Source organism: Miscanthus floridulus, chromosome 2 (genome assembly GCF_019320115.1).
Source record: "Miscanthus floridulus cultivar M001 chromosome 2, ASM1932011v1, whole genome shotgun sequence".
NCBI lineage: Eukaryota > Viridiplantae > Streptophyta > Magnoliopsida > Poales > Poaceae > Miscanthus > Miscanthus floridulus.
In genome coordinates, this window is record NC_089581.1 from 169901622 (window position 1) to 169907964 (window position 6343).

General features: G+C 47.6%; 1 long non-coding RNA gene across 1 annotated transcript; it reads right to left on the reverse strand.

Annotated features, from left to right (window-relative positions):
• Positions 1-3904: 3904 nt before the first annotated feature.
• LOC136540616 (uncharacterized) lies at positions 3905-4854 on the reverse strand. The gene is made up of 3 exons (XR_010780002.1): positions 4462-4854; positions 4065-4370; positions 3905-3981 (listed from the first exon to the last, which is right to left on the reverse strand). It is a non-coding gene; the product is annotated as an uncharacterized lncRNA (long non-coding RNA).
• Between the last annotated feature and the right edge of the window lie 1489 nt (positions 4855-6343).

The window sequence follows — 6343 nt, forward strand, 5'->3', positions numbered from 1 at the left end:
CTTAGGTAAGGTGGCAAGGTTTGGTCGACATTACATGTTCTCATTCACTTTGTAAAGCAATTCAAGCATGGGCATAACTTGTCATTTTATGTGACTTCTTGATTCTAACTTCACGAAACTTTTTCAATCATCAATGTGGGTGGAAATTGATGTGAGGCACATGAAAAGAGGCACCTTCAACATTACTCAGGTATATATCTTAAAAAGGGTTTACCATTAAACACAAAGGTGTTGTGTTTATTCCTAAAAGTTCAAGTCACTACGTAAAAAACGATTTTTAGGGGTGGCTCGTAATCCTTTGTAGGGGCGGTTTTGCCAGCCGCCCCTACGAAAGGGTGGCTACAAATCGCTGATTTGTAGAGGCGGTTCGCAAACCGACCGTCCCTATAAATCAATTTCCAGAAATCACGAAAAAGGGGCAAAAATAGCAATTTTGTTAATTCGAGGAGGTCCCCACCGGCAGCCACACGCACACACTCTATCGTTGCAGCATTTTTTCATGATTTTTGCACACTTTGCGTCGGTCGGGTTTCGAACCTGCAATCTCTCGCTCGCGTGTAAACTCCTCTACTACTGCACCTAACGATCACTTGTGTTTATATTCCATTTTGGTTCCCCACATATTATACAAAACTGAACATAAATTGATTATTTGAGGCCCTAAACTATTTCAAATGAAAAAGTTATCAACTACAAAGTTTTATAACTTTTCGAGATCTACAACTTTCATTTTGGTAGTTTCTCCATCCGAGGTCACTTATAAAATTTGAATTTCAAATTTGAGAAATTCGAACGTAGTTTTCCATGACAAGATGATTTGAAATGAGAAAGTTATCAACTACAAAGTTTCATAACTTTTCAAGATCTACAACTTTCATTTTTAATGTTTGTCCATCCGAGGTCGTTTAAAAAATTCAAATTTTAAATTTTTGGAAATTCAAACATAGTTTTCCTTGACAAGATGATTTCAAATCAAAAAGTTGTCAACTACAAAGTTCCATAACTTTTCAAGATCTACAACTTTTATTTTTACTGTTTGTCCATCCGAGGTCGTTTAAAAATTTCAAATTTCAAATTTCAAATTTTAGAAATTCAAACATAGTTTTCCTTGAAAGATGATTTCAAATCAAAAAGTTGTCAACTACAAAGTTTCATAACTTTTTGAGATCTACAACTTTCATTTTGGTTGTTCCTCCATCCGAGGTCATTTATAAAATTTAAATTTTAGTGCTTAATTTTTAATACTCGGTGTCTATTTGTAGGGGCACTTCAATATTGAGCCGCCCCTATAAATCCGATTTGTAGGGGCGGCTGATAACACCGGCCGTCCCTACAAATCCATTTGTAGGGGCGGCTCAATATAGAGCCGCCCCTACAAAGAAAGGAAGGTGTTGCTACAAATCGTTTTTGTAGTAGTAAGTGGGGCTCATTTTCATAGATTTGACCTTGACATCTTAATGATCACTTATGAGATAAGGAACTAAAGCTCCTGATTACCGCTTAACATGTCATGTTTAAGCTCAAACTCACTGCTTAGCAAGTGGCTAACACCTGGGGTGTTACATTAGGTACATGTAGATTTGGCCTGGGGGTTGTGGCCCGCCGCTGCAAAGATGCCAAATTGCCAATTGAAACAACGTTCGAGTATGTACATACTCGAACTGACCTATAATTATTAAGCGTAATTGTCCATTTCTTCTCGTCTGTTTAAGTTTTTGAGTTGAAAGTGAATGCAATTGAATATGTATCAAAACCAAAGGCCTCCGGTTCGAAAACTAGCTAAGCGAAATTAAATGAAATAACTTTTACTTGCCCTTATTCCACTTCTTGAGGTATGAGTGAGCCTCTACGTGAGGAAGAACATTTGAAGCATCATATTTTTGGTTGAACAGTTGAACTGATCAATACACATATAACTCAATACGAACTAGCTAGCTTATTAATCATTTATTTTGTGCATGTACGCAAAAAAGAATTGTCTCGACCGTGCAGATTGGCGTATATCAAACTGGACGATGCACCCGGATTAAGGCACGTACAATTGCAAGCAGAGTGCATGCAATGCAGCAGGGCGTGTAAACCTACAAATGCATGCCCAGATGCCCTTGCTGCTGATGCCGTACTAGCAGTCCTAGCAAGCTAAGCTGCACCCTGCATGCATGCGTCTGTCCGATCTACACCGATATGTGACGCAGCGTGCTAAGCAAGGGCTCGTTCCGTGCGTCGTGACTGCGTGTGAATGGCCGGCCCCGGCCGGGCTGCCCCTGCATGCGCACGTGTTTCATTCATGTATCAATCATCGGAGTACCACCATAAGTAGACCGGCCATATGCATATCAGCCAGTGCGTACGTGCGTGCAGCAAGAGCAGGGGGCAGGGGTTTACACGACCATGCACGCGCGCGCGCGCGCACACACACACACAAGCCAAGCCAGTTGCCGGTTGCCGCTGCAAACAGCAGTTGCAATACACGGGCCGGCGCGCGCATCGATCTGTAGGTACGCACGCGCAGCGCAAGCAGCTGGGGCACCAGAGCAGCTAGCAGTGACAGTGAGTGCACACATGCATGTGACTCTGTGAGTGAGCTGATGAGCGGTGAGGCCTGCTGCTCTGCTAGGCAGTGAGCGCACGATGAGTCGATGATGAGGCCATGATTCGGCGCGGCGCGGCGCGTGCATGCGTTGGAGCGAGGAGCGCGGCTGGCGTCCTCGGGGGCGCGCAGTTGCAGCTTGCAAGGGAGCGCAGCGTTGCCATGCATTGCATGCGTGTACGTCGGCGCAGCACACACACGCAACACCAGGCGCCAGGCGGGGACGTGGGGTGGCGGTGGCCTGGTGCCTATGCATTTGCCTGCAGCATGCTGCAAGCGCACGTACGTACGAGGCCGGTGCCGTGTACGTGCCTGCCGCCGCGCCCAGCATCCGCACATGCATGGGCTGGGCCCTGGGACGACGATGACACATGCATGTGGCGCGCGCGGATCGGACACCGCCGCGCGCGCGCCAGCCGGCCTAACGTTTACGTTACGTGCGCGCGCATAAACTTGGCAGTTGGCACGCACACGCGGCGCGACACGGCAGAGACGACACAGAGCGAGAGCGAGAGCCGGGCGACGGACGGTGGCGTGCGGTGCGAGGAGGCAGAGAGAGAGAGAGAGAGGTCTCTGCCCTCTGATCGATCTGGGCTCAGTTCACCCCAAAATCTAAATTTTGACACTATATAAAAAGAAGATTCCCGTCACATCAAATTTACGGTACATGCATGAAGTACTAAATATTGATGAAATCAAAAACTAATTACACAGTTTGGTCGTACTTTGTGAGACGAACGTTTTGAGCCTAATTAGTCAACGATTAGACAATAGTTCACGGGGCTATTGCGTTTGTACCCTTACTTTGAACCCCAATTGTGATTTTACCCTCGCTTTGTAAAAACGAATACTCAGTCTACCCCTACTTTGTTAACAACAGCTAACAGAGTTAAATGGGCTTGCTAAGGACAACTTTGCCCTTGCAAAAATACCCTTACTTTTCTAAGTTCATTGTGATTTTATCCTTGTTTTCTTAAAAAAATGGCAGCATCATTGTACAACTTGTTACATATAATTGCACATAACAGACAAATATACATGGGCCCAATATATATATAATATCACAAAAGCACAGCAACCATCATCCAACATAAACATCCATCATCCAACATACACAACCAACAATTCATCATCAACATACAAGTCCAACAAAAGCAGTAGCTAATAGTGAGATATTACATGTTCATTGTCATAATCACACAATTCCTAACAATGCAGCCAACCTCCCTCCTCTTCCTCTTTCGCTTCCTTGTGTTCTAGCCCCTTCTGCTCCTTCAGTTCTAGGTGCTTCACTTGCACTTGCCGCACTTGCACTTGCTCTTCCTCTTCCTCTACCCCTTCCTCTTCCCCTTCCCCTTCCCCTTCCACTTGCACTTCCACTTGCATTTGCACTTCACATGAATGGAGAAAAATGGTTCAGTAAACAAGTTGACTGAATAATCTAGAGTAAAGGAAAAAAATCAGCATGACTCACATTGATGCTTGTGAAGATGACTCAGTCTGAGAAGATGAGCGGTTCCTCTTTTGACTAGCAGTTGGACCTCCTTGGCAATACTTTGGTATATGGCCGAGTTCTTCACATTCAGAACATGGTTTCCTTTTCTTACTAGTGCTGGTCTCATCAAAAGACTTGATCCTAGAAGCTCTGAACTTGTAAGTTTTGCATAGAAATGAAGCTCTGAACTTGGACCTGCATCCCAATTGTGCATCAAATTTACCAAACTTTGAAATTCTAGATCTCCCAGACCGTTGAGAATTCGATCTCTGCCCTTGAAACAAACTGATAGAGTTATATACGAAGAACAAAATTGATTAAGGTTGATTAAGATTTTTACATGCAAAATTGAGAGAAATTTGGGAAAGAACAGAACCTCTGCCTCTGCTTCTCCTCTGAAAAGAACAGAGCCTACGCGTCCTCTGCCTCCGGGCACCGGCCTTGCTGCACATCTGGGGAAGCAACACGTCTGGCCGGAGCGGCGCCGGCGGGGCCTGCACAGCGGGCGGGGGCGGACCTCCACGGGCGGTCGCCTGGAGCAGATCCGCGCCTCCGCGCCTCCGCGGGGCGGGGACGGGAAGGAGTGGCGCCGGATTCGAGCAGGAGCAGCCAGGGAAGGGAGGAGGGGAGCTGCGCCTTGCTCCGGTGGCCGCCGGCGAGCCCTTCCCGGCCACAAGCGCGTCGCCCAGGCCGGCCCTCCGCGTCGCACGGCTGCCCCGCCGGCCGCGCCGCCCAGACACCCCTCCCGGCCGCTCCTCCGTCGCCCAGTAGTCGCCGCGGCCGCCCTGACGCCCCACGCTGCCCGAGCGAGCGAGCCGCGCTGCCCAGCACTCGCCTGGCCGCGCCGCCCAGATGCCCCTCCCGGCCGCTCCTCCGTCGCCCAGTAGTCGCGCGGCCGCCCTGCCAGCCCGCGCTGCCCGAGCGCGCGAGCCGCGCCGCCCAGCACTCACCTTGGCCGCGCCGCGAGGGGCCCTCCACGCCGCCCAGCCGCGGCGCCGGCCGCGCTGACCAGCCACCAGAGCCGCGCCTGCCGACTGCCCGAGCGTTGCGCCCGCGATAGAAGGCCGAGACCACATCGGGATGGATAGGAGAGTCACGTGTGAGTGGGAGGTTATTTTTGTCCTAGCTACTTCTAAGCCTGTCTTTTCCTTTTTTTTAAATTTTTTTTTACATAAACATCTAACAGAGTTATAAAGAGGGGTAGATTGAGTGTTCGTTTTTACAAAGCGAGGGTAAAAATACAACATGGCGAAAAGCGAGAATAAAATCACAATTGGGGTTCAAAGTAAGGGTAGAAACGCAATAGCCTCATAGTTCATAAATACAAACGGAATGCTACAGTGTCCTAAAGTGATTTTACCGCCGCCCATTCCGGGCAACTAAACGAGGGCCTGCTCGGCTGCTCCGATCCTGCCGCTGGGCCATCGACGGGACCGATAGCTAATTACTATACAGCTTCGTGGCTTGGACATATGTAGCCATCCACAGTTTGGTCAAATTTGGGGCCATCTACCCATGCACATAAAGATTCTGGACCATGGATACATTTCTTCGACTGGGAAATAAAAAGCCCTGTACCGTGTGCAGCTCTCCTCGCGCTGGTAGGACCCCGAGACGATGACGCAGACGCCTCAATGGCCAGGAACTCATCTTCGCTTGTGTGCACCGGCAGGGCCGTACCTAGGATTCAGAGGCCCCTGAACATAATACACCATGGGGCCCTAATATTCGAGAAAAATCAAAGCATATTTTCTCTTAATTATAAAGCTTTAGGATATATATGGGTTTTACACTACTAAGAACAGATCAAATATTAATGCTAAAAGAGTAAAAAGTAATACTCAAGTAACACACTAGCATCCCTAACAGCTAGCATAGTAGTATCGTGGCACGAGAAAGCAAAATGGCAAAGAGAAAAATGAACAACTCGGAAAGCTAAGTTGCCAGACAGGCTGGTGGACATGGTCATTGGGCCTTACGTTGGTGAGTTGATCCAATTAACAAACCAGAGATTGCAACTTTCAAGCCTTTTTTGGATATGCTACATATTTTTCTATTTAAAAGATTAGCTATTATTTATTAGTACTTACTGCAAATTCAGAGGCCCTTAAATTTTGGAGGCCCTGAACACTTGCCCACCTTGCTCCTGTCAATCTACGGGCTTGGCACCGGATAGGATTTGGACGTGTCTCACGGAAATATTTTTTTTTCCTTCGCAAACGTATGCATTTTATTAAGTGCCTGTTTAGTTGCACTTC